The 27,384-nt window shown below is 50.9% G+C and overlaps 1 protein-coding gene across 5 annotated transcripts in view; it reads right to left on the bottom strand.

Annotated features, from left to right (window-relative positions):
• The window catches only part of TBL1X (transducin beta like 1 X-linked), a 238,206-nt gene extending 216,547 nt beyond the window's left edge, over positions 1-21,659 (bottom strand). For 3 of the 5 annotated variants that reach the window (XM_061137238.1, XM_061137240.1, XM_061137236.1), the window contains exon 1: positions 21,587-21,659. The gene's annotated coding sequence lies outside the window, so the exon portion shown is untranslated. The remainder of the gene's footprint in view (positions 1-21,586) is intronic. The other 2 variants (XM_061137239.1, XM_061137237.1) reach the window with 1 other exon arrangement.
• Between the last annotated feature and the right edge of the window lie 5,725 nt (positions 21,660-27,384).

A 27,384-nucleotide genomic window follows, 5' to 3' on the forward strand; every position in this document is an offset into this window, starting at 1 on the left:
CCACCCCATCCCCAGCTGAGGCTCAACCTTCAGAAAACTAAGATCATGACATCCAGTCCCATCACTTCATGGCAAATAGATGGGGAAACACAGACTTTATTTTCTTGGGCTCCGAAATCACTGCACATAGTGACTGCAACCATGAAATTAAAAGATGCTTTCTCCTTGGAAGATAACCTATGACCAACCTAGACAGCATATTAAAAAGCAGAGACATTACTTTGCCAACAAAGGTCAGTCTAGTCAAAGCTACGGTTTTTCCAGTAGTCATGTACAGATGTGAGAGTTGGACTATAAAGAAAGCCGAGCACCGAAGAATGGATGCTTTTGAACTGTGGTGTTGGAGAAGACTCTTGAGAGTCCCTTGGACTGCAAGGAGATCCAACCAGTCCATCCTAAAGGACACCAGTCCTGAGTGTTCACTGGAAGGACTGATGCTGAAGCTGAAACTCCAATCCTTTGGCCACATCATGTGAAAAACTGACTCATTTGAAAAGACCCTGATGCTGGGAGGGATTGGGGGCAGGAGGAGAAGGGGATGACAGAAGATGAGATGGTTGGATGGCATCACCGACTCAATGGACATGAGTTTGAGTAAACTCTGGGAGTTGGTGATGGACAGGGAAGCCTGGTGCGCCGCAGTCCGTGGGGACGCAAAGAATTGGACACAACTGAGCGACTTTCACTTCACTTCACTTCAGCTCCTGAGAGTAAGCTCTTTGTTAGAGATAAGGACACCCTAGAAACTTGCAGCCATGGATACTTTGAGAAAAATCAGCCTCGAGAATCTCCCACTTGGCCCCAGAATGGTAATTCTGGCCCCACCGGGAAAGTGTATAAATTCTGAAAAGCAACAAGTCTGCTACTCTGTTCCAGTTTAAGCGGACATTGTGGCTTAGGGGAGGCCTCAAAAAGCAACTAGCTGGTTGGAACCCCGCGACCCCAGAGCAAGTTCATACCAGCCTTGTGGTAAATACGGCTTCCAATGTCTTGACAAGGATGCTCTAAAACTGCACCCAAAAACGCAGCACCAAAGAAGAGTATATGAACGCATGTGTGTACGCAATCTAGAAGGATGCTACTGATGACCCTGTTTGCAGGGCAAAAACGGACAGCCAGTCACAGAGGACAGCCTTGGGGACACAGCAGGGGAAAGAGAGGGTGGGGGGAATTGAGAGAGTCACATTGACACAAATGCACGACCACGTGTGAAATAGCTAATGGGAAGCTGCTTATATAGCACAAGGAACTCAGCTGAGGGCTCTGGGATGACCTCGAGGCGTGGGGTGCAAGACCGGGAAGGAGGTCCCAGAGTGCGGGGATGTATGTAAACTTGTGTCTGATTCATACCTTTGTTCCACACAGTATTGCGGAGCAATTGTCCTCCAATAAAAAAAAAAAAAAAAAAAAAATTACACACACACACACAATCTCTCCCAAACCACTGAAACTTAAAAAAAAAATACAGTAAGCAGGTGCAGCTTTAATTGAACAAAACTGTTTTTTTCCATCCATCTTTAGGGGAAATAATGGAATCAAGAAAGAGAAAGAGAAAGCAGGTTACGGTTTCTGCCAGAGTGGAAGCCGAACTGGAAAGGGCTTTATAAACATTCCTCACTGCTGAAGCAGTCTGCATCTCAGCATCATCTGAGAGGGGCCGGAGGAGCCCTCTACCCAGACCGATACACTGTGTCCACCCAAATTCCCCACCGCCACCCCCAAGCCCTGCTCCATCACCCGGAGACACCACACAAGGCTTACCAAGAAGCTGGGATAACGCACATGACGGCAGAGACCTCAAAGATATGGACTCAAAGTGAAAAAAGCTAGGTAGCAAAGGCTGCCTACTGCGTGATCCCAATGATAGGAAGTTTCCAGAACAGGCCGATCCACGGAGACAGAGACCACACCGGTGGTTGCCAGGGACTGGGTGGAAAGAGGGGGCCAGGAGTGATGCTTCATGGGCGTGGGATCTTCTCTGGAGTGACAAAGATGCTCTTGAACTCAAACAGCCGTGATGGCTGCACAACTTCATAAAAATACCAGGAAAGCAGTGAGCTACACACTTTGAATGAATGAGACACTCGCATGGTAGGCGAGTTCTATCTCAATAGAGCTGTCATATTTTTTAAAGAAATAAAAAAAGACAGCGGAGGAGAAGAAGAAACAACCCGTAGGATATTAGCCAATGATTACAAGACACTGCAAACTTTAAAAAAAAAAATTAACCATCCCAAGGAGGTGAGTTTACTTAACAAGCCTGGAATCTTGCACACCAACTGACTCCACAGTCAAGATTCTGAAACACACAAGCAGAGGTCAGTAGCAAAATGTGGCCACAGGTGGTTTAACGGAAAGGACTGGGGCGCCAAGTGGGAAGACCTGGGGTTCATGATCAAATGCAGGGAGATGACTGCAAAAGCAACAGTTCTGTCTAATGACTCGCTGGAAAAGACCCCGATTGATGGGAAAGGCAGAGGGCAAGAGGAGAAGGGGGCGACAGAGGACGAGACGGTTGGATGGCATCACCGACTCGATGGACACGAGTTTGAGCAAGCTCAGCCTGGCGTGCTGCAGTCCATGGGGGTCGCAAAGAGTCGGACACGACTTAGCCGCTGAACATCAACCACAAACAATTCTACGGAGAAAGTATTCTCTCTCCCCAAAATAAATAATAATTTTGATAGATACATTGGCTATGGCAGCGTCTAGTGATAACGTCTGGCTGATCCAAGTTAGCAGATTCAGACTGGATTCCTGAGAAGCACACAGGAAGTCAAATCTGCTTTTCTGGATTGGGACAGGCTGTTCCAGGTGGGATGCAGAAAGGACGGACGCTGTTTCCCTGTGAGACGAGATGCAGGCGGGCAGCCCTGAGGTTCCAGGGGACCCAGCAGCATGGGGCACCCCTAGGCCAGGGCCTGGGTCCAAGCCTGTCCCACCTGCGCTTGAACTTCTTCCTCCAAGACGATCCTGGCAACCACAACCACAGACAGGGCCCGAGCCAGAGCCCACAGGCGTCGGGGGTGGGAGGAATCGCGGCTGGCATTTGGGGGACACTTGGACTCAGATCCACGCACCCCGAGCTGTCCTTGGTATTAGCCCCCTTGACACAAGGAAGCCGAAAGGACAGACCGCCACATTCAACCAGACACAAACGGGAAGCTGGCGGGTTCTTCAGCACTGAGCCACCAGTGAAGCCCCCGATGGAATCCTCCCCCAGCGATAAGAAGGGAAGACTCAGTGACTCAGGCCACGACACAGACGAAGCCCAAAGTCATTACGCCAAGCGAAAGACTCCAGGCGAAAACAATGAGTCCACAGTGTGTGATTTCACCGATACAGAATTCTAGGAAATGCCAAGGAATCCATCTAGTAAGCGAAAGTCACCAGTGGCTGTCTGGAGGCGGGATGGAGGGAGATGGGAAGATTGCAGAAGGGCACAGGAAAACTTGGAAGCCATGGAAATGCGTGTTATCTTGACATGCGCGTGTCTCAGAGACCACGCCATAATCACAGCAAATGTAGGAGAAAACAGATCAAAGTGCACACTTGATATGTGCGTGCATTCTCAGTCACTCAGTCTCATCAAACTCTTTCCGACCCCGTGGACTGTAGCCCGCCAGGGTCCTCCATCCACGGGATTCTCCAGGGAAGAATACTGGAGCGGGTCGATTGCCATTCCCTCCTCCAGGGGAGGTTCCCGACCCACGGATCAAACTGGCATCTCTTCTGTCTCCTGAATAGGCAGGCGGGTTCTTCACCACTGTGCCACCCAGGAAGCCCTCACACCTTATACACGGCTGGCTTACTGGACTTCAACCATACCTTAACAAAGCTGTAAAAGGAAAGCTTGCAGATGAAGCGAAACCACTGCAATGTGATTCCATTTAGACAAAAAGACAAGACTACCTAGTTGCACGTGGGCCACTGAACAAGCCAGAGACAGAATCCACAGCATCCCACTGTGGACGGTTAATCCTGCTCATACTCCGTGGGAGGAACAGGAGAAAGTTACAAGTCCGCCTTGCTTGAATGCAGGGGAATACAGCCTATCCTTACCTATATGATTTTAGACAAAGGAGCGAGCTTAGAATGGGAAAAAGAAAGAAACAAACAGGATTCCTTCAGGGGAGAAGCCTTGCATTTTGGAAGCCCTGCCCTCACCCCGGAAAGCAAGGCAGGCTTGCAGCAGTGTGAAAAGGAAGAGGTCCCCCCACCCTGCCCCAGGCTAGAAACAGGAGCTGCAGGGGTGCGGGGAGACCCCCGTTTTAAGAAGCAGGAAAGAGGAGGAGAGGCAGGTGTAAGGGCAGGGGCCCCGGCAGGGATGTGTACTTCTCAGGGGGCTCAGAGGTTGACCGTTCCCCCCACCCCCAGAAAATGATGTCGGTTTCCCAGGCAGCACCAGCAGTAAAAAAAAAATAATAATAATAATAATATCCGCCTGCCAATGCAGGAGACATGGGTTCGATCCTTGGGTCGGGAAGACCCCCCTGGAGGAGGGCATGGCAACCCACTCCAGTGGGAGAAACCCCATGGACAGAGGAGCCTGGTGGGCTATATAGTCCATGGGGTCCCAGAGAGTCAGACACGACCAAAGCTAGTGGAGGTGATGGAATTCCAGTTGAGCTATTTCAAATCCTCAAAGATGATGCTGTGAAAATGCTGCACTCAATATGCCAACAAATTTGGAAAACTCAGCAGTGGCCATAGGACTGGAAAAGGTCAGTTTTCATTCCAATCCCAAGAAGGGCAATGCCAAAGAATGTTCAAACTACTGCACAATTGCACTCATCTCACACGCTAGTAAAGGAATGCTAAAAATTCTCCAAGACAGTCTTCAGCAATACGTGAACTGTGAACTTCCAGATGTTCAAGCTGGTTTTAGAAAAGGCAGAGGAACCAGAGATCAAATTGCCAACATCCGCTGGATCATCGAAAAAGGAAGAGAGTTCCAGAAAAACATCTACTTCTGCTTTACTGACTACACCAAAGCCTTTGACTGTGTGGATCACAATAAACTGTGGAAAATTCTGAAAGAGAGGGGAATACCAGACCACCTGACCTGCCTCTTGAGAAATCTGTATGCAGGTCAGGAAGCAACAGTTAGAACTGGACATGGAACAAGAGACTGGTTCCAAATCAGGAAAGAAGTATGTCAAGGCTGTATATTGTCACCCTGCTTATATGCAGAGTACATCATGAGAAACGCTCGGCTGGATGAAGCACAAGCTGGAATCAAGATTGCCAGGAGAAATATCAATAACCTCAGATATGCAGATGACACCACCCTTATGGCAGAAAGTGAAAGAGGAGAGTGAAAAAGTTGGCTTAAAGCTCAACATTCAGAAAACTAAGATCATGGCATCCGGTCCCATCACTTCATGGCAAATAGATGGGGAAAACAGTGGAAACAGTGGCAGTCATTATTATTTTGGGCTCCAAAATCACTGCAGATGGTGACTGCAGCCATGAAATTAAAAGACGCTTGCTCCTTGGAAGAAAAGCTATGACCAAACTAGACAGCATATTAATAAGGACAGACATTACTTTGCCAACAAAGGTCCATGTAGTCAAAGCTATGGTTTTTCCCATAGTCATGTATGGATGTGAGAGTTGGACCATAAAGAAAGCTCAGCGCTGAAGAAATTGCTGCTTTTGAACTGTGGTGCTGGAAAAGAGTCCTTTGAGTCCCTTGGACTGCAAGGAGATCCAACCAGTCCATCCTAAAGGAGCCCAGTCCTGGGTGTTCGTTGGAAGGACTGATGTTGAAGCTGAAACGCCAATCCTTTGGCCACCTGATGCGAAGAACTTACTTATTGGAAAAGACCCTGATGCTGGGAAAGACTGAAGGCGGGAGGAGAAGGGGACGACAGAGGATGAGGTGGCTGGATGGCATCACCGACTCAATGGACATGAGTTTGAGCAAACTCTGGGAGCTGGTAATGGACAGGGAGGCCTGGTGTGCTGCGGTCCATGGGGTCCAAGGAGGCAGACACGACTGAGTGACGAAACAGCAAAGATATGACTCCCCTCAACAACACTGCTGCAGAAAACCAATGTGGTCTTAAGTGGGACTTAGAGCTCTGTGTTAAATGAATCACCGCAAGTGGCCATCGACACTCACCCAAAGGCAAAGCAAACATGGATGGCTAACGCAAACAGCAACACGTAGCCCGCAGAAGCAAGGACAAGCCCAACCTGAATCTACAACGTGTCCACCTCAGTTCTAGGAACGACTCAACAAGCAAACTGCCCAACGCCAGCAGTGTGTACAGAGAGAAATTTCACTCTGACGAACATCTGGGCCATCAGAGACCCATACAGAAAAAAACACATTTGCGGTCCAAATATAGAACATTCAATGGAAAAGCAAACACGACAGGAAATTCAAGGAGGTTGAACATTTACTTGTAGATAGCAAACAATGAATCAAACCCAAGACTTCCCTTAAAGCAAACGCCACCCGGACAAATGGGACCCGAGCTGACCCCTTCTCTTGGGCCAGGAACTGAGAAAATTAAACTTCACCAAAAGGACAGCTGCTTCTGTAGACCATTTCAGGTTTAAATATGAACTGGGAAGTCGTGAAAACAGACAGTCTCTGGTTTTATGCAACTAACTTCTCTGAAAACACATACAGTATGATCAAATATATATATATACAAGGCAATTAGAACCTATTAACGATTGGGTGAATATGAGCTATACTGGGAGAAAAAAGAAACACTTCCATGAACTAATCTTATTCTATAAATATTTAGTTTGAATATACTAATGTAATTAACCAGGGTTATATAATGTTGCTAAATTCAGGTTTCCAATTACAAAGCTTCAGATACAATTATTTGAACTGCAATGGATTTTTATTTCTGCGGGAAAATGAAAACAGTTCATTTTCATAACCCAAGTGTCCCTAGAAGTAACAGCCTTCTTTGATAGAAATTACGTGGATGGTAATTCACAACATGACAAGCTCATGTGTTTACATCGTCACCTGAAAGGTTAGCATATCTAGATATTCCACAAACTGCTGGCTCTTACCATGTGTCGCTTCTATTCCTCTATATTCCTGCTTCCCACACCTGTGACTAATTCCCCAGGAGTATAGATAGATAGATCTTGGGCTTCCCTGGTGGCGCAGTGTTATAAAGACTCCACTTGCCAATGCAGGAAACTCAGGTTCAATGCCTGGGTGGGGAAGATCCCCTGGAGGAGGACATGGCAACCCACTCCAGTATTCTTGCCTGGAAAATTCCACGGACAGAGGAGCCTGGCGGGCTATGGTCCATGGGATGGCAAAGAGTCGGACACAGCTTAGAAATGAGAACACATACATGGATCTCTGCACTTCATGGGTACCTGCGGTACGCATTTAGGAAATAAAACCAACTTTTATACCCGTTTCTTCACGCAATCTCAGGATGCGGTTATTCTCCGATAGGTCTCTGAATATTATCTAGTGTAATTTGGCTCGCAAATAACCAAACAAATAATTATTAGCGAGTTATCAACAACATAAACAGAAAAAAGATTCCTGTCCAAAGCTGAAGCAGTTTATCGGTGTTGAGCTGACCTGTCTGCAATAAGACGTTGGGACGTCGGGACTTCCCTGACTGTTCAACGGTTAAGAATCTGCCTTCCAATGCACGGGACAAGGGATTCAATCCCTGGTGAGGGAAGTAAGCTCCCACACCCTTTGGAGCAACAAAACCTGTGCACCACAGCTAGAGAGTCTCGGGGTCACAACAAAGACCCCGTCTGCTAAAACTAAGACCCGTCCTGGAGGAGGGTCAGGGCGCGGACAAGGCTTAAGGCATCCAGTTAAAAGCAAAATACTTTGCGTAAATATCTCTCGCCTCTTAGATGATCAGGGACGGGGCAGACAGGGTACATTCCCAAAGACTTTCATGAAACCACATTTGTTACAGGAGCTTCAAGACGCTGATCTCTGGAGAGCAGAGAAAAAGGGGCATAATATAGACATCAAAAACTCTACTTCCCGGGAATTCCCCGGAGGTCTGCTGGCTGGGATTCCAAGCGTTCAGTGCCAAGGGCCTGCGTTCTATCCCTGCTTAGGGGGGTTAAAGATCCTGCAAGACACAAGGTTTAAATTTAAAAAAAAAAAAGAAAAAAAAATCTACTTCCTGTTGCTTCTCTGTCTTTACAGTCGGTGTCTTCTGAATATTACCATAAAAGAAACTATCTTCTGTTTTCTTTATTAGGAGATTAAATGGATCAGTTTTGTTGTTGTGCAGTTGCTAAGTCGTGTCCGACTCTTTGCGACCCCATGGACCGCAGCACGCCAGGCCTCCCAGTCCATCACCAACTCCCGGAGTTTGCTCAAACTCAAGTCCATCGAGTCAGTGACGCCATCCAACCATCTCATCCTCTGCCGTCCCCTTCTCCTCCTGCCTTCAATCTTTCCCAGCATCAGGGGCTTTTCCAATGAGTCAGCTCTTTGGTGGCCAAAGTATTGGAGCTTCACCATCAGTCCTTCCATTGAATATTCCACTGATTTCCTTTAGGATGGACCGGTTTGATCGGTTTACCAAAGGACGAATGAATGTCTGAGTGGATCCTGACAAGCCTGAACTGTACAGAACAAGAGCGTCGTCAGCTGCAGGCGTCTTGGGTGCACAGGGCTGGTTCTCTGCTTTCCTGGGCTCACAAAAGCTACACTGCAAACTCAGGAGCCACAAAAAGAGAAATAAGACTCGGACGCCGTAACTCACACACAAAACCCGAAGCTGACACATCAATCATTTCAAGCTACACAGACACAACGGCTGCTGTGGAAACCCGGGAACTACTTGCGGTCGACACGCAGTGTCCTGCAAAACGAAGCTTCAGCCGTTCTCAGGCAACGACCTGAAGTGTGGAGGTGAGTCCCAGGTCCCACCTCCGCAGCCCACAGTGTGGTCTGGGTTGTGAATATAACTTCTGTTATGTATTTACTCTTTGCAACGCTATCAACAAGCATCAACCGAAACAGCAGTTTTCTCTTTTAAAAAGCCTCTCAAGCGATATGCAAAAAAAAAATTAACAACCATGATGGATGAAATATGTCTTAGGAGGGGGAAAAAACAGAACAACACAATATAAACAGCCAGACTGAAGGCATGCAAAGGCTTGTATGACAAGCCAGTTCCAGCGCTATCCCGTCTTGTGCAGTTTGAATCCCGTCTTCCACAAAAAAAAAAAAAAAAAACCTGGTTCTTGGGAGCCCCGAGGGCATCCGTCAATGAGGGCAGCCAATTTACAAATAGAATTAAGTGATTATGAAAACACCAAGGCGTTAAGAAAGGCTTCAAAAAGCACAGCATTGTTCCGATGTTTCCCCATGCACCTGCAACCCAGATACGGTCATCTGGTTCCGAAACACAAATCGTTTCTCAGCTTTCAAAGCAGGCAGAACCCAGGAGACCCAAACTGTGCCCAATACCCTGTCCCTGTATATTCTGTCTTCTCCAAATGTCATCATTAATAGCTGCACCCCTGGGGGGAGGTCCGATCTTTAAGGTGGGAGACTTCATTCACTTAACACACGTGTGTACACACACACACACACACACACACACACACACACACACACACACACACAACATCTGTGCCCCCTCCTTTACTCAGGGACTTAAGTTTCTTTCCTTCATCACCTCTAAGGACCTCACAAGTGATCTATAAGACGCTTTTTCACCATATACCTCTCAGTGAAAACCACTGAAGCATTAACCCCAACTCCTGTAAGCATTAACTAGAGATAACAGTCAACTAACATTGTATGCATTTTTCATAGACCACAAACAGACATTTTATAACCATTAAATTTAAAAAAAAAAAAGACAACTTAAGTTTCTTCCTGCGTTCCAGTTAATCTCACAGGGCACCTGCCAGAGATGAAATTCACTCCTCAGGAGCCCACTTCGGGAATTAAAAGCAGAAACAAGGCATCTGTGTCCCCCTTGGCCCCCAACTAAATGTGGAGACTCTGGGTTTCGAGGAAACGCAGTCAGAGGCTCATGAAATTGAACAGGCAAGTCCCATTTCCATAGACCGCTCCGCTGGTTCTCGGCCAGTGTACAACCATCTCTTGTCATGCCCTGGACACACGAGATCATTAATTCTCATTGTCACCAACTTCTGGGCTGGGTGCCCCTCCACCACTGTCTCTCCTGGCAAAGCTTTCTGAACAATTACACTTCAGATCCCTGGAAACTGTTGAAATTGGCACAGAATCATCATGCGTCTTAGGAACACAAACCTAACGTGATTGTTTTTTTCATGATCAAATTAGGAGCTACACCAAAGCGTGTCTCCCAGGACTGACCCGCAACTGTCAGAAACTAGCAACCGTTGTTCCTACGTTGATAATCGTGAATACCTGAGTCTTTAACCAACACTGAGTTGGCATTCAAGTTTGAAGGGATTAAAATGCCTGATACGATTCTGTTGGAAAAATCACCTCGGCAAGGACCCAACTTGAACCTGTCTCCTAGATGAATCAATTCTCTGCTCAGTTGCTTTTCTGAAATTCAACGTAAAACTCGGCAATCACCTGCTAACTTTATAGATGCTGAGAATTACGTCTGCATAACCGGCACTACAGACGTGAAGCAGGTTGTGCTTTCTCGGTTCTCAACTTCAAACGCATGTTAGGATAACAAGGGTACCTGGAAAGGCATAGTTGACCTGGCCAAGTCCAATACTTTGGCCACCTGATGCGAAGACCTGACTCACTGGAAAAGACCCTGATGCTGGGAAAGACTGAAGGCAGGAGGAGAAGGGGACGACAGAGGATGAGATGGTTGGGTGGCATCACTGACTCAATGGACATGAGTTTGAGCAAACTCTGGGAGTTGGTGATGGACAGGGAGGCCTGGGCTGCTGTAGTCCGTGGGGTTGCAAAGAGCCGGACACAACTGAGCCACGGAACTGACCCTAAGAATGCACTAGAAACAAAAATCACTGCTTAGTGACACAGGATTTTCTCCAATTCTTCACCGTAACTTACCAGGTCTTTACCATATCAAAGTATTTGCTGTTCCTGATTTAAGAAACATAGCATCACACACACTTCTCCTGCCCACATTTCTGTCGGCCGGAAAGTTTTAACTAACAGGAATGCTTGCAAAGTTGATAACGGATGTTCACAGATACCCTAGGAGCTGGATGCCAAGGGGCAAGTCTGTAACGGTTACGAGTCCAGCACTCCAAGACGGGAACGGCCGTCTCTGTATAGCCTTGCTCCACCATGGATGAGGCTGACTGTCCGAGTCACAGAAGTCTTCAACCTCGTGGAGAAAACAGGGAGGCTGATGAAGTTGGAGGAGGAGGTGCGGGGCGGGGGGGAAAGGGGGGTGGGGGATGGGATGGATGGGGCGGGTTGGTGGCAAATGTTCCAGAAGGCAAAGTGCTAGGGGATGGCTATTCGGGGTCATCTTCGGGCTCAAGAGAAGTAAATAAAGAGATCGCTCATGTTTCCTTTTCAGCATTCCAGCTATACACACCATGACAGGAATAAATGGCAGGAATTCCAGGCAAGAGACACTCTTGACAAGAATAAACACTGAATTTTTGCCCTGAGCATCATTTTTGCTTCTTTCACAGGGTCTCGCGAGATCAGGGGAGGACAACACTCCTAAGAATTACTTGGAGGCAACTCACAGCCCAAAGTGTCCTCTGAAATGCTGCAGGGTTTTTTTTTATTTTTTTAAGTAGGCAACTGACTTAGCAATGTTGAGGACTGCCTATTTCAATCATGGGAAACATGACAATGCATGACACACAGTTCGCCCAAACCGCTAGCTAATATAAAACCACCATAAAACTCAACGCTCAAAACACAGACATCATGACATCCAGGACCATCACTTCATGGCAAATAAATGGGGAAAACAGTGGAAACAGTGACAGACTTTGTTTTCTCGGGATCCAAAATCACTGCAGATGGTGACTGCAGCCATGAAATTAAAAGACGCTTGCTCCTGTGACCAACCTAGACAGCATATTAAAAAGCAGAGACATTACTTTGCCAACAAAGGTCCATCTAGTCAAAGCTATGATTTCTCCAGCAGTCACGTATGGATGTGAGAGCTGAACCATAAAGAAAGCTGAGTGCCAAAGAACTGATGCTTTTGAACTGTGGTGTTGGAGGAGACTCTTGAGAATCCCTTGGACTGCAAGGAGATCCAACCAGTCCATCCTAAAGGAAATCAGTCCTGAATATTCATTGGAAGGACTGATGTTTAAGCTCCAATACTTTGGCCACCTGATGCGAAGAGCTGACTCCTTGGAAAAGACCCTGATGCTGGGAAAGACTGAGGGCAGGAGGAGAAGGGGATGACAGAGGATGAGATGGTTGGATGGCATCACCGACTTGATGGACATGAGTTTGGGTGGACTCCGGGAGTTGGTGATGGACGGGGAGGCCTGGTGTGCTGCAGTCCATGGGGTCGTAAAGAGTCGGACACGACTGATCAACTGAACAGAACTGAAACCTTAACCTATAAAAGTCTTTCAAAAAAAGGAGATTGGAGGGGGGGGGGGGTGCTTCCCTGGTGGTCCAGTGGTTAAGAATGTGCCTTGCGCTGCATGGGAAACGGGTTCAATCCCTGGCCAGGGAAGATCCCCCAGGCCACAGTGCAACTAAGCCCGAGGGCCACAGGTACCGAGCTCCTGAGCTCCAACTACTGAAGCCCGAGCACCCAATAGCCCCTACTCTGCCACAAGAGACGCCACCACAACGAGAAACTTCAGCACTGCCGTGAAGAGCAGACCCTGCTCGCTGCAACAAGAGCAAGCCAGCACGAAGCAACAAAGACCCATCACAGCCAAAAAACTGCAACCAATTAAAAAAATTAAGCCATCGTCACCACTGAAGCAGTCTTCCTTTTCCACATGAGAATCCGCACACACGAGACGTGGGAGAGGCTCCATGGCTAGCTCCTTAACGCCTTCAACGCGACGCCTGAGGACACACACAGGTCGAAAGACTTCCACACAAGCCCAAGGCGGGACTCACCTGGCCAACACGCCAGGCGAAGGCTTGTCCTAAGAGAACACGCCATTTCTCACTTGACCACAGACAGTGAAATGACGACCCAAGGTAGAATGTAGGTCAGCAACCACACAGAATCACAGCTGTAGGAATTTTATTTCTATGACAAGCGAATGCAGGAACAAGTAGGTATTTTTAGCCTGCCTTATGGCCCCAGTATTAACCCACTGGGAAAACCACTGCCTCAAAAAGGCCAAGTCCAGTTTCTGAAACTCAAGACATGACCTATGAATACACGGAACATATTCAATGTCTCTCCGCGGGACAGCTGGAAAAAGTCTCTGAATGCGGCCCTCCAAAAAATGTCCCACCTCAACTGACCTCACAGCAAGGACTGCCCGGCATAGGAAGAGAGTGACTCCCAGGCACCTAAGACAAGACACCTGACATTTTTTCACTGTGTTCTCTTCCAAGTATTAAGAAGCTCTAAGTGTGGCTTTTCCTTGCTTTTGATGATATGCACGGTGCAGAATGATTCTCAGGAAAACACACTGGCCCAAGTGTTCAGTTAACTAGCTCAGTCACGTCTGACTCTCTGGGACCCCATGGGCTGCAGCACGCCAGGCCTCCCTGTCCATCACCAACTCCCGGAGCTTGCTCAAGCTCATGTCCATCGCATCGGTGACGCCATCCAACCATCTCATCCTCTGTCGTCCCCTTCTCCTCCCGCCTTCAATCTTTCCCAGCATCAGAACCTTTTCCAAGGAGTCAGCTCTTTGCATCAGGTGGCCAAAGGTATTGGAGTTTCAGCTTCATCATCAGTCTTTCCAATGAATATTCAGGACTGATCTCCTTTAGGATGGACTGGATCTCCATCCTAGGTTGGATCTCCTTGCACTCCAAGGGATTCTCAAGAGTCTTCTCCAACACGACAGTTCAAACGCATCAATTCTTAGGCTCTCAGCTTTCTTTATGGTCCAACTTTCACATCCATACATGACTACTGGGAAAACCATAGCTTTGACTAGATGAACATTTGTCAACAAAGCAATGTCTCTGCTTTTTAATACGCTGTCTAGGTTGGTCAGAGCTTTTCTTCCAAGGAGCAAGCCTCTTTTAATATCATGGCTTCAGTCACCATCTGCAATGATTCTGGAGCCCAAAAAAATAAAGTCTGCCACTGTTTCCACTGTTTCCCCATCTATTTGCCATGAAGTGAAGCCATGATCTTAGTTTTCTGAACGCTGAGTTTTTAAACCAGCTTTTTCATTCTCCTCTTTCACTTTCATCAAGAGGCTCTTCAGTTCCTCTTCACTTCCTGCCGTAAAGGTGGTGTCATGTGAGGTTGTTGATACTTTTCTGGCAATCTTCATTCCATCTTGTGCTTTATCCAGCCGGGCATTTAGCATGATGTACTCTGATGTGAGAACTGGACTATAAAGAAAGCTAAGTGTCGAAGAATTGATGCTTTTGAACTGTGGTGTTGGAGAAGACTCTTGAGAGTCCCTTGGACTGCAGGGAGATCCGACCAGTCCATCCTGAAGGAGGTCAGTCCTGAGTGTTCACTGGAATGACTGATGTTGAAGCTGAAACTTCAGTACTTTGACCACCTGATGCAAAGAGCTGACTCATGTGAAAAGACCCCGATGCTGGGAAAGATTGAAGGAGGGAGGAGAAGGGGATGGCAGAGGATGAGATGACTCAATGGACATGAGTTTGAGTAAACTCTGGGAGTTGGTGATGGACAGAGAGGCCTGGCGTGCTGCAGTCCATGGGGTCGCAGAGATTCAGACACAACTGAGCAACTTCCCTTTCACTTTTCACCCTGATTCTGGATATGCTGGTTACAAATATTTCCGCATGCAGAAATTCATACTCCATCATATAGTAAATCTGGGAACCACACAGAGTATATAGTGTCTATATATAGCATGCGTGTGTGTGTGTGTGTGTGCACGTGTGCATACGCCAGCCCTGAAATTTAACTCAAGAAGGGAGAAAAAGACAGGGAAAGCAAGCAGGCAATTGCTGGAGACCATCGGAACTAACAGAGACATAGTATTCTTGTTATTATTGCAGGTTTCCACAGCCACTCCCAACTTCAGAGGAGACGTAAGCACAGCGGGCTCCAAGCATGATGATAACCCCGTCTGCTAACACAACAAGCCTGAGAAATAAATTTTATTTTCCCTCTCTCTGTCTCTCTCTCTCTCTCGCCATGAGAAAACTAAGGCCAGGGGAGATCACCGATGTGCCCAAAGGCGACATCAGTGCATGGTGAGCTGGCCTCAAACCGGATTTCCTTCAGAGCCCTGCCCTCTGACCTCCAGGACCACCAGGAGGTCACAAGGCCCCCCAACCCGGGTGTGTCTGGCACTCCCCTGGGGCTCCCAGAGGAAGGCACTTCAGGCTGGCTCCTGGGGACCCCAGCGCACACAGGGACCAGACTCTGGGTGCCAGGGGTGGTCCCCCCAATGCACGTCCACAGACCCACTGCCCCCCAGCCCTTGCCCACTAATCCAGCAAGTCACAGGAGAGGGGACCCCATCACCCCGCCCTCCAGAGCACCCCCAGCGGTGGAGGTCGCCCCCCCAGTCCAGGTTAACCCACGCAGCCCTGGGCCCTGTGAAGGTCTGAAAACAGCCGACAGGCACTGGGTTTCCCCCCGCCCAGATAAATACCCAAAGTCCCCAGAAGCTGACTGAGAGTGAGACCTGGGCAAATCTGCAGTGACATCGGCAAAACCCACAGGAAGGAGCGCGGTGCAGGTGTGTGAGCGTCAAGGGCTCTGAAAAGACTGGGCTTGAAGCCAGAACTGGAGGTGAACTGGGGATGAACACAGCCCGGCCCCCCGAGCCCCTCCAGCTTCTGGGGTCCCCAAAGGCCATCCAGCTGGCCACCTCCTTCCATGTGCCCTTGTCTTCACTTCCTTCGAGAGCATCCTAAAATGGCCTGCGAGGACCACAGCACCCGATGCCTACCTTGTCCCACCATCCCACTGGCCCCCGGACCAAAACAGGACTCAGGACTCAACAGCGCCGGGTCCTTCTTTGGCGTGGCTCTGTGCCAACAAGCACCGTGAGAGGGGACCCAACACCCGTGGGTCCACCAGGGAGACCACCATCCCCTCGCCCCTGACACATGACAACCACAGATGTCTCCAGACGCTGCCAAACACTGCAGGGAACAAAGTGCCTGAACTAAGGACCACGAGCTGTCGACGTGCTTCCCGCGTCCAAACGCTGAAGACACTACTTCCATATGCAAACATGTCCTCTGCCTTCACCTGCTAAGACTCCTGTTTCTCTTCAACCTGCGAGCCAAAGCTTCAAGGCTCCTTTCCACCTACCAAGAGCAAACCTGAGCTGTGGAAATGGTCCCCAACTTTCTGCGAAAGATGGAAATAGTCTCCCCTCTGTTTCCAAGTTCTGTCTTCAACATGCAAGCCAAAGCTTCATGACTCCCTTCCACCCACCAAGAGCAAACCAAGAGCCATGGACGTGGTACCCAACTTCTGGCATAAGACGGAAATAATCTCCCCTCTGTTTCTGAGTGTAAGTTTGCTCCAAGTTAATTTTTTTCAATGGCTTCCAGTTCACATCTGCATCCTTCCATCTGGCAGAGGATTCCCAGGAAATATTTGATGGCGGTTATCACACACAAGAGGGCTTGCAGGAAGGAGGCCACCCCCTCTGCGAGCTTACAACCACCTGAGGTCAAGTTTCTGGGGAGCACATTAGTGACTGCCTGCATTTTTTTTCTCCCCCCTGAGGTTTTAAACTCACTTTCTCCCTTTCTCTTTAAAAAAACACGTGAACTCTGTCTGTCCGTTCCCACATCCAGCTTTTCTTTTGGTTTGGCTGGTGGTGTGGCCAGGGCCATCCGTTTAGTCCAGCCTCATGGGAAGGAGGGATGGGGTGAGAGGGCCAGCCCCGAGGGGACAACTGGCATCCCGTTACTTCCTTCACACTAAAAATAGTTATGGAAAAAAAAAGGTTTATCATCTTTCCAACTTAAACATGTTTACAAAACGACTTGACTCTTGCCTCCTGATTGAACACTATTTTTTAAGTGTCTCGGTGCTGAAAGAGGAACAGCTTATTACTGCAGGTCACGTACTTTTCCAAAGGAAAAGCAGGAGGCAACTGCGAGGTATGGGGACACCACATCTGGGGGTCTCACTTCCGTGGACAGGGCGATCAGGTTGGTGCCCTGGCCCCGGTCAGGCCTGGCGATGCTCCTGGATGACAGCTGGACAAGGGGGCATCCCCAGGGTTGGGACAAGGAGCCCTCCTTTCCAACGGGTCACTGAGGGAGACTGTGAATTCCTGAGGCTCAGGACCTAGATAAGATGCCATCTCTGGGTCTGGCTTCCCCCTCCTGGAACCCGTTTTGCGACTCTGGAAGCGAAATCATCACGACTATCCCGGGTGTCTCAAAGGCCGACAGCTCTTGAGATGAAAGCAAGACTAAAGTCAAATGGCACAATGGGGCCATCTGGGAAGTCACCTCTCTCCCAGAAGCAAAACTGGGTTTTCACCCCTCCCTCCTGATTTACAAGTAAAATTTCTAATCCGTGGCTATTAAAGAAAAAAAAAACAAGATTATGCAAAGAACACATCAACTAAGGAATTAAAAATAACCACCGTTCAGCCACTTGTTAAAAACACGTTGACCGTTATGAAGTCTCATCTGTAGGGAGGATTCCTTGTCAGCCTTCTTGATACAGAAGATTTTGCCCTCAAGACGTTAAAACTTAGGACATAAACTTGGCTTGGCGGGGGAAAGGGGGGCATATCAGATACGGCCTCTCAATCAGCTACATGGGGCCACGCTGTTGGCAACACCTTGAGAGCCCAAAGGATGTTGGCCACAACACACTCGGGCAGGCAACGTGGGGACTGGTTTCGCAGGGTTTTTCAGAAAGGGAAACTGAGGCACGCCCTTTTTCCAAAGTTGAATCCTCACCAAGACTCCCGCTTGGGAGTCCCGGTTTTCTAATTCAGGAGTGATCCACACCGCCTCAATCATAAAACCGCAGCCGTCAGTCTCACAGGAATCACTTTCCCAGGTGACGCGCTAGCTAAAATGGGTTTTGTTTTGTTTCAAAAGGTCTACCAGTAAACTGTCTAAAACTCTTAGAGCCTCTCTCCTCCTCCCACAAGGAGCAGACTAACTCTTTACTGTTTTCTTTTTTGCTTCCCTGGTGGCTGAAACGGTAAAGCATCTGCCTGCAACGCGGGAGACCAGGGTTCGATCCCTGGGTTGGGAAGATCCCCTGGAGGAGGAAATGGCAATCCACTCCGGTACTCTTGCCTGGAGGATCCCATAGACTGAGGGGCCTGGTGGGCTACAGCCCACGGGTCGAAAAGAGTTGGGTACGACTGAGTGACTTCAGTTTCTTTAAGGATCCTTACTTGTAGTAACTACAGAATGCGTGTATGTTAATTTACTTCAGTCGTGTCCGGCTCTTTGCAACCCCATGGACTGTAGCCCACCAGGCTCCTCTGTCCATGGGATCCTCCAGGCAAGAGTACTGGAGTGGGTTGCCATTTCCTCCTCCAGGGGATCTTCCCAACTCACGGATCGAACCTGGGTCTCCTGCATTGCAGGCAGACTCTTTACCACTGAGCCACCAAGGAAGCCCAACGGCAGAGCACCACTCCCAAATTGGACTTTCTTCAAGTTCTGCACTGTTGCAGTATGTGTATAACCCCCAGTTATACACATCTATTGAGTATCTGAATTATGGACAGAGCAGTGAAACAACAGAACTGGGCATTTTAGTAACACCACCACTATTAAACGAATTTTAATTAACTGGAATCTAAAAATGCCCAGGCGGGTAGAGGTTACCACACCAGATAATTAAGCTATGGACAAAACAATGCTTCCACTGTGATTGACCTTTGGTGATTTGTTGAGAAATCTAGGTTTATATAGAGAAAGACAGTTCAACGTTAAGATTCTGTGTGGGGGAGAAAAAGCATGTGTCTCTGTAATTTAACAAGCCAGGCTCCAAACAGGAACATTCAACCCATGTCAACACAGGAAGACAAAATAACACTATGCTTCAGAGCTGGGTTTCCGGAATCAAACAATCTTCCCTCCACCATAGATTAGCAAAGTCAGTGTCTTCTGCAGCTGAATGGAAATAATAATTGCGCACACAGGGCGTTAACTGCCTGTAAAACCCTCAGTGCGTGGCATTCGAGTAACCAAAGGACGATGAATCTATCTGCACCAGAGCAACAGTGAAAATTTACAGGCAAACTCAACGTTTTCAAAAAACTCACACATAACAGTTCCTCCTCTCTGCCCCTGCACTACCCAATGAGTACCGTGATCTCGGTTCCCGTTTTTTAGTTTTACACATATAGCAAATGACACTCGGAAAACTGGCAGGACTTCAAGGTCAATGGCGGAGCAGAACGGCAGGGTGGGCTGGTTTCACTAGTTCAGGCCAGACAGGGGACAAAGGTTGCTTTTCCAGCAAAAGCAGTTTTACATGTCCCCACAGAGCGGGACTCAGGGACTCTATACCCATCTTTGGCCGCCTAGCACTGAAAGCTCCAAACCTCCCACCCAGGTACATTCAGGAAGTCAGCAGGGATGAGAACACTGACGCTCCTCTGGTTCAAAGGGGATTGACTGCAGGCACTTTAACTAAAAACACCCCAATTTACAGGAGGGACGAGACTCAGGCTCCAGGGGTGAAATTTCAATGATGGGGAGGAGGGGAGCTGATGATACCTGGAGTGACTAAGTCCTGGAATAAGAGCAGAGCCAACCTCCCTGCTTCGCAGAGCACCAAATAAAAAACACCTTAAGAGTCTTCACGGGCTGTTCCACAGGTGTGTGTTCAGTTAAGGAACTTCACATGGAATGATCCTTCAGGGGCCATGTTAAGACGTGGGTCAAGGGATGGGACTTCAAACTTTCATTTCCGGATTCTTTATCCAGCTGGGTGGTAGTCCGCGGCAATGTGCATCACATCTGAGATATCTGAACATCCCTTTCACATGAGAAGCGTATTCAAGTCTCAATGGTTTCCATAATCGACATCTCGCCCACCCCCACCCGATCGCTGTCTTTTCTAGGAATGGCTAAACTTTCCAGAAGATTTTCCAGCATCTGCTACCCCCGAGGCCACCGATCAGGCTGGACTTAACCGGACCCTCCCCGGCCATCACCACCCCCCCGCCCCCGCCCCAGGCTGGAGTCCCGCCCCTCGCCTTCCAGGTTAACCCAGGGGCTCAGGCGGCGCGTCTGGATAGAAAAACATCCAAGGCAGCTCAAGCCACATGTGCCAAAACCTAGCGAGAGCCCAAATCGCGGCAGAAGGAATAGGGGAAACGGATTTCTATTTCTTTGGGGGCTTCGCTCTACAACATCGGCGACAGGAGGGGAAAAAAATAAACAACAACAACACACCTCGGACTTTTTAACTTCGTGGAATTTGCAGTGGACTCGGAAGAAGGCCAGGCCGTGCTTAAAACCATTCTGGGCGCGGGCCACGCACGTGAAGTCCCAGCGCCCGGGGAAGGCGGGGGGGGGGGGGGGGGGGGGGGGGGGCCCTCTAGCGACCCCCAAGTGTCACAGTCCCCGGCGACCTCCGGTGGCCCCCGACCCCCACGATGGCGCGCCTCACTCCATTCCGAGCAACGGCCACCCCCACCTCCGTGGGCGAGGTCCCCTCGGGAGGGTGGCGGTGGCCGGGTGGGGGGGTGGGCGGGAGGAAGCACCGCCTGGCACGCGGATCTCGGGGCACCCCTCCCCCCCAGACCCGGCGCAACAGGTTTACAGCCGCCCCCCCCCTCCCAGGGCGCGCTCTGTAGATCGCCCAGGGACGCCCCCCAACCCACCCAAGTGGTCCCCACCCTGTTTTCCTCGCTCGGGCCGGGGTGGGTGGCTGGGGGCGCAAGTTGGGGAGGGGCTCCCCACTTCCTGACAGTTTCCGCGCCGCAGAAACTGAAGCGCCGCGGGCCCGCGCTGCCTTGCCCGCCACTCAGCGGCCCTGTGCGCGCCGCCGCCGCACGTCCCCCGGTGTCCTGGCCCGCGCCCCCCACGGGGGACGATGAATGGGGCTCCCCTCCCCCATGAGGGGGGGGTCCCCGCGGCCGCGCAGGTTCGCCCGGCCAGCCCCGGGCCCAGCAGACAAAAGCAGCACCGGGGAGACCAATGGAGCGCTCCCCACCCCCACCCCCCTCGCCAAAACTTACCGGTCACCTCCCCCCTCCCCAAAACAAAGAAGCTTCCCCACCCACGCTCCAGTCTCCGCCCGCCCCCCCCCCAACCCCCGACGCGCCGGCACTTTGGGGGAGCGGCCCCATCGGGGTATTGTTCAGCCTGCAGGGAGCGCGCGCAGCACCCCAGCCCGAGCCCCCGGGGGACACTTGGGGAAGCTGGGCACCCCCTTTCCACTGCACCCCCGCCCCCTACCGGAGACGGGGGTCCTCGGGCGGCCCGGCGGCCGGCCTGACCCCTCAGAGGGCGGGAATGAGCTGGGCCCGGGCCTCCCCCCAAGCCCGAGAAAGAGAAGTTTCCGCAGCGCGCCCGGCCCGGGCCGAGCCCCGCGCGCGCACTCACCTCGCCCCGAGCCGCGCAACTTGTGTCCGGCGCCGCCGCTCCGAGCCTGCGCCCCGCCGGCCGCCGCCGCCGCCGAGCCCGGGCCGCGCCGCGGCCGCCGAGGGCCCGGCGCCCGGAGCCGCCGCGCACCGCCCCCCCCGGGCCGCCCCCGCCCCGCGCCCGCGCCCCCCGCCGCCGCCGCCGAGTCCCCGAGACGCGCGGGCGCTGGAAAGTTTCGGGTGCCGAATGGCGGCGAGGGCGCTGCGGCGGCGGCGGCGGCGGCGGCGGCGGGGCGGGGGCGCGGGCGGCTCCTCGCTCCCGAGCGCGGAGGACGGGGCGGGCGGGGGTGGGGGGGGAAACGGCGGCGGCGGCGGGAGAGGGCGGGACGCGGCAGGGACCGGCGCGGCCAGTGACCTCCGCTGGGGAGCGGCCGCCGGAACGCCGACCCCGGCCGGGAGGACGGCCCCGGGCGCCGCCCCCAGCCTGCGCCCGCCCCACCGCCGCCGGGGGAGGGGAGCCCGGGGCCCCTGCGCGCTCCCCCACCCGGGACCCCCCATCGCCCTCCCCCATCACCCCCTACGGCCCCCAGTGTGCGCCCTCCCCCACAGCCAGGGGCCCCTGCGCGCTCCCCCACCTGGGCCCCCCCATCGCCCTCCCCCACGCCCAAAGAGGCCTAGTCCCAGGCCAGCCCCTCCCCCACCGCCCGGGGAGGGGAGCTCGGGTCCCCTGCCCCCTCCCCCACGCCCAAAGGGGCCGCGTCCCAGGCCAGCCCCTCCCCCATGGCCCCCAGCCTGCCCCCTCCCCCACCGCCCGGGGAAGGGGAGCCCGGGTCCCCTCCCCGTCACCCTCCCCCACGACCAAAGGGGCCGCGTCCCAGTCCAGCCCCCCCTCCCCCATGGCCCCCAGCCTACCCTTTCCCCCACCGCCGGGGAAGGGGAGCCCGGGTCCCCTGCCCCCTCCCCCACGCCCAAAGGGGCCGCGTCCCAGGCCAGCCCCTCCCCCACGGAGGATAGGGACACCCCCCACACACACCCAGGCCTGCCCTTCCCCCACGGCGCCGGGGGTGAGAGCCCGGGCCCCTCCCCCACGGCCTCGGGGGGGGGGGGGGAAGACTGGCGTCCCAATCCAGCCCCTCCCCCACGGAGGGGGACCCTCTAATCCTACCCTGTCCCTCACTCCCCCCTCCCCTGTACTCCCCCCTCCCCGCCACGCCTGGGGTGGGTGAGGGGAACCCGGGCCTTTTCCCTCCTCTCTGCTAACCTTGTCCCAACCCCGAGGCCTCCGTGGGGAGGGGGGTGCGCAGCAGGAAACTCCGGCCTACCCCCCACCCAGTCCCAAACCCATTATCCAGGAGGGGACAGGAACCGGGTCGCCACCCCGTGGTCTCCGGGGAGGAGGGGGGCAGGGAGACAGGGCCACCCTCCCCCAGCTCAAAGATGAACCCCCCTCCCCGAACCTGCCTGAGGGTGCCAGCCCCCTCCAAGTCGCCAGCCGAGAGGACACCCCCAACCCTGGTCTCTTCCCCTTCCCCCCAAAAGTGGGGGCTCCAGTGAAGCCTCCACCTTTGCAAAAATCTCTAGCAGGGAAGGCGCTTGGGGAAAAAGAAACTCAAGACACACTGGGGTGGACGCCAGGAGCTGGGGTGTGGGGGCTCCAGGCGGGGGTTTGGGGGGGCGTGGTGGTAGAACCGGGACCCCGAGGCCTTCTCACCCGTCCCCACCCCCACCTCCAGCCGCAGGCTGCAGAACCTGGGACATTTGCAAAGCTGTTTGCTGTTGCAATAGCTGACTCGGTGAACCCAAGGCCCCAGGTTGCCTTCTCCCCCTCCGGGTTGGTGAGAACTGCCCACCACGCGTGACCTCAATTCGCTGAAACAAACACGCGCGCGCTGCACACGCACCCCAGCACCTTGGATGTCTGCTTTGGCGAATATTTTCAAGTAAGCCGGCCCCTCCCTTTGGTGCCTAACGAGTTTTTTTGGGGGGTTTTTTTGCCCTAAAGAGCCCAGGACACTCAGCATTTTGCACTGTAACCTCGCTTGCTCCTTTCTGGGACACTGGGCCGTTTGTTGTTCCTGACCGTGTGGGGAGGGGTGGCGAGGTGACTTTTTTTTTAAGGGGCTGATCCTCCATTCTAAAAGGCGGCCTCAAAATGACGTTGCCGAATATTGCTGTAAAACGTCAATGATTTCAAACGACGGTGACTGCACCATTATTCGAGCACACCAATAAAAAAAAAAAAAAAAAGACACTTACACGGTCTCCATAATTGTGAATCAGCAGAATAGATTTTGCCCTTCTTTTCTACCGGTTGCCATTCAAGCCTCTCCCCACCCCCACCACACACACACGGAGACACACACACAAAAGGACGTGGCGGGGCCTTGCCTCCAGCCTGCCCGGCCTGGCTCTCGGGCTCCCAGGGCTTGTGAGGACTGAGGCTGAGGTCTTTTCATGCAATCGGAAAAAAAAAAAAAACCCAAGGCTATGCAACAGAAAACTCGGGCAGGCAAGCGCGCCTGATGCAACTCTGCGGGTTACACGTGCTTCCCTTCCCCCCCACCGCCCGCTGGTGGGAGCGCTGCGTTTTTTTCCGCCTGTAGGGTCACATTGCGGTTGATTGATTTCTCCTTTCGCCTTGCTCAGTCATTCAGATTTGGAAAGTAAATAACAAGTTGACATCATTACCGCGCTCCGCTCTACGGGGACGTCGGCCCTCGGCTACCGCACACTCTCTAGTAGCCGCGCAGCCAAACCTGGCCCTCTCGGGCTTGCCAACGCTAGCTGCTGGTCGGGAGCTGCTTGGAAATTCCGAACCTAACCGGACGAGGAGAAAGGCTTCTTTTGTATGTTTTGATGGCTTGGCAGATACCAATCACTTTTTAAAGTTTGGGAAAGTGGGGGAAATCCTCGCTCCCTCCTACGCCTCAGCGTGGCCGGTTTTTGCAGCTGATCTGGCTCAGCTGGTAAAGAGTCCGGCTGCAATACGGGAGACCTGGGTTCGATCTCTGGGTTGGGAAGGTCCGCTGGAGAAAGGGAAGGGAAAGACTACCCACTCCAGTATTCTGGCCTGGAGAATTCCATGGACTGTATAGTCCATGGGGTCGCAAACAGCCGGACAGGACTGAGCGACTTTTCACTTGCTTCTAACTAATGAAAGGGAGCTTGGAGTCCTTCGTTCCTGTTTGATCGGCTCCCAGCAATCCCAGGGGTCTTCTTAGAAGTAAAGACTGGAGCACCTTTATCAGAGAGTCCTAGGAGACCCCAGGGACTTTGTAAGACCCCAGATAGGAAAGGCCACCCCCTACATTTACCATAATAACACTGAAATCCCACTTTCTGAATGCTAGATGGGTGGTAGGTAGGTGGTAAATTAGACTATTATATTTAATCTGGCTTTCAGATTTTTCAAATGGTGGAAGAAAAAAGAAAAGCACATTAAAGTCAAGCAGGAAAGGAGCTAGTGCATTCTGACAAGGGTATAAAGGCTACTGTGGAGGCCTCAGCAGCAATGATTTCCACAGTTATCCACTGCACAATATCTGTATCCCAAACAATTATTTTTGGTTGCTGGTGGAAGGAGCTGGAATACAAGAATCTGCTTGCAACAAATACTATCAATATTCCCCCTAAAGAGCAGCCAAATTTGTAATAAAAGGGCAGCCGGAACCCACACAAATATAGTCAACTAATTTTTGACAAAAGAGCAAAGGTATCTCAATGGAGAAAGAATATCCTTTTCAACAAATGGTGCTGGAACAACAGACATCCATTCACAAAACAAACAAAACCATTAATCTAGCCCAAACCTTAGGCTTTTCACAGAAACTAACTTAAAATGGATCACTGGCCTTAAATGCAAAAGGCAAAAGCACAAAACTCCTAGAAGAAAACATAGGAGAAAAATGTAGATGGCTTTGGGTTTAGCGATGAGTTTTCAGATGAAATATCAATAACATGATCCATGTTAAAAAAAAGTTGATGAGTTGGACTTATTAAAATGAAAAACTTAACATTCTACAAAGGAGACTGTTAAGAGAATGAAAACACAAGTCACAGACTGGGAGATCATATTTGCAAAAATCCATCTCTGATAAAGGACTGAACCCAAAATAGGCAAAAAAAAAAAAAAAAAATCTCAAAATTGGACAGCAAGATAAAAATCCAAAATAAAAGTGGGCAAAAGGTCTGGAAAGATAATCTCCCCAAAGAGATAAACAGGTGTCAAACAAGCACATGAAAAGATGTGGAATATTATATATCACAGGGAAATATCACATTGAGACAAAGTACCGAGAACTCCCTGGCGGGCCAGTGGTTAGAACCCAACACTTTCACTTCAGAGACCCGCCCCCCCCCCCCCCCCCCCCCCCCCCAGTTCTGTTCCAGGTCTGGAGACCGAGAGTGCAAGCAGGGCAAAAAAAGAAAAGGAAAAAATCAAATGCTAACAGGATGCAGAGGAACAGGAACTCTGAATGCCTTGCTGGTGGGAATGTGAAACTTAAGACCTCTTGGGAAGGCAGTTTGTCAGTTTCTTATAAAGCAGAAACATACAACTATGCTCCAGGGATTTTACCCAACTAAGTTGAAAACTTGTGTCTGCAGAAAAACCCACAGAGTGATGTCTAGCAGCTTTAGTCACCCAACGCCAAAGGCAGCCACGATGTTGGTTGGTAGGTGGACAGATAAGCAAAGTGGAACACAGCCATACGATAGAATATTATTCTGCAGTGAAAAGAAATGAGTTATCCAGCCACAAAAGGACATGGAGGAACTTTAGATGCACATCAGCGAGTGAAAGAAGCCAGTCTGAAAAGTCTATGGCCTGTATAAGTCCGACTCTATGACATTCTCAGTTCAGTTCAGTTCAATCACTCACTTGTGTCCGACTCTTCGCAACCCCATGGACCGCAGCATGCCAGGCCTCCCTGTTCATCACCAACTCCCCAGAGCTGGCTCAGACTCATGTCCATTGAGTCAGTGGTGCCATCCAACCATCTCATCCTGTCCTCCCCTTCTCCTCCTCCCCTCAATCTTTCCCAGCATCAGGGTCTTTTCCGATGACTCCATTCTTCCCATCAGGTGGCCAAAGGACTGGAGTTTCAGCTTCAACATCAGTCCTTCCCATGAATATTCAGGAGTGATTTCCTTTAGGATGGGCTGGTTGGATCTCCTTGCAGTCCAAAGGGCTCTCAAGAGTCTTCTCCAACACCACAGTTCCAAAGCATCGGTTCTTCAGCACTCAGCTTTTTTTATGGTCCAACTCTCACGTCCATATGTGACCACTGGAAAAACCATAGCCTTGACTAGACAGAACTTTGTTGGCAAAGTAATGTCTCTGCTTTTTAATATGCTGTCTAGGTTGGTCATAACTTTTCTTCCAAGGAATAAACATTTCTGACATTCTAGAAAACAGGTCAGTGGTTGCCGGGGGCCTCCGAGGATGAGAAAGTAGGGCTGAACGTGGGGCTCCCAAGGGACTTTTCAGGGCCATGAACCCATTACGTATGGAACTGGAGTATTGGGTGTGTGACGTACATTCTGCATTTGTCCAAACAGATAGACCTGATACAGCACCAAAAGTGACCTCAAATATCAACTGTGGATTTTATCGATGTTGATTCGATAAAGAGTGGTAACAAATGTACCACTCTCACACAAAAGATGTTCACATTGGAAATGCCGTGTAGGAGGTGGGAAAATGGAACTCTCTATACTGCATGCTAAATTGTTCTGTACATCTAAAACAGTTCTTTAAAAAACAGTCTATTAATATTTTTTTTTTAAAAAAGAGACAGTAGGAAGAGGCATTAAGCTTCT

Source organism: Dama dama, chromosome X (assembly GCF_033118175.1).
Source record: "Dama dama isolate Ldn47 chromosome X, ASM3311817v1, whole genome shotgun sequence".
Classification (NCBI taxonomy): Eukaryota; Metazoa; Chordata; class Mammalia; order Artiodactyla; family Cervidae; genus Dama; species Dama dama.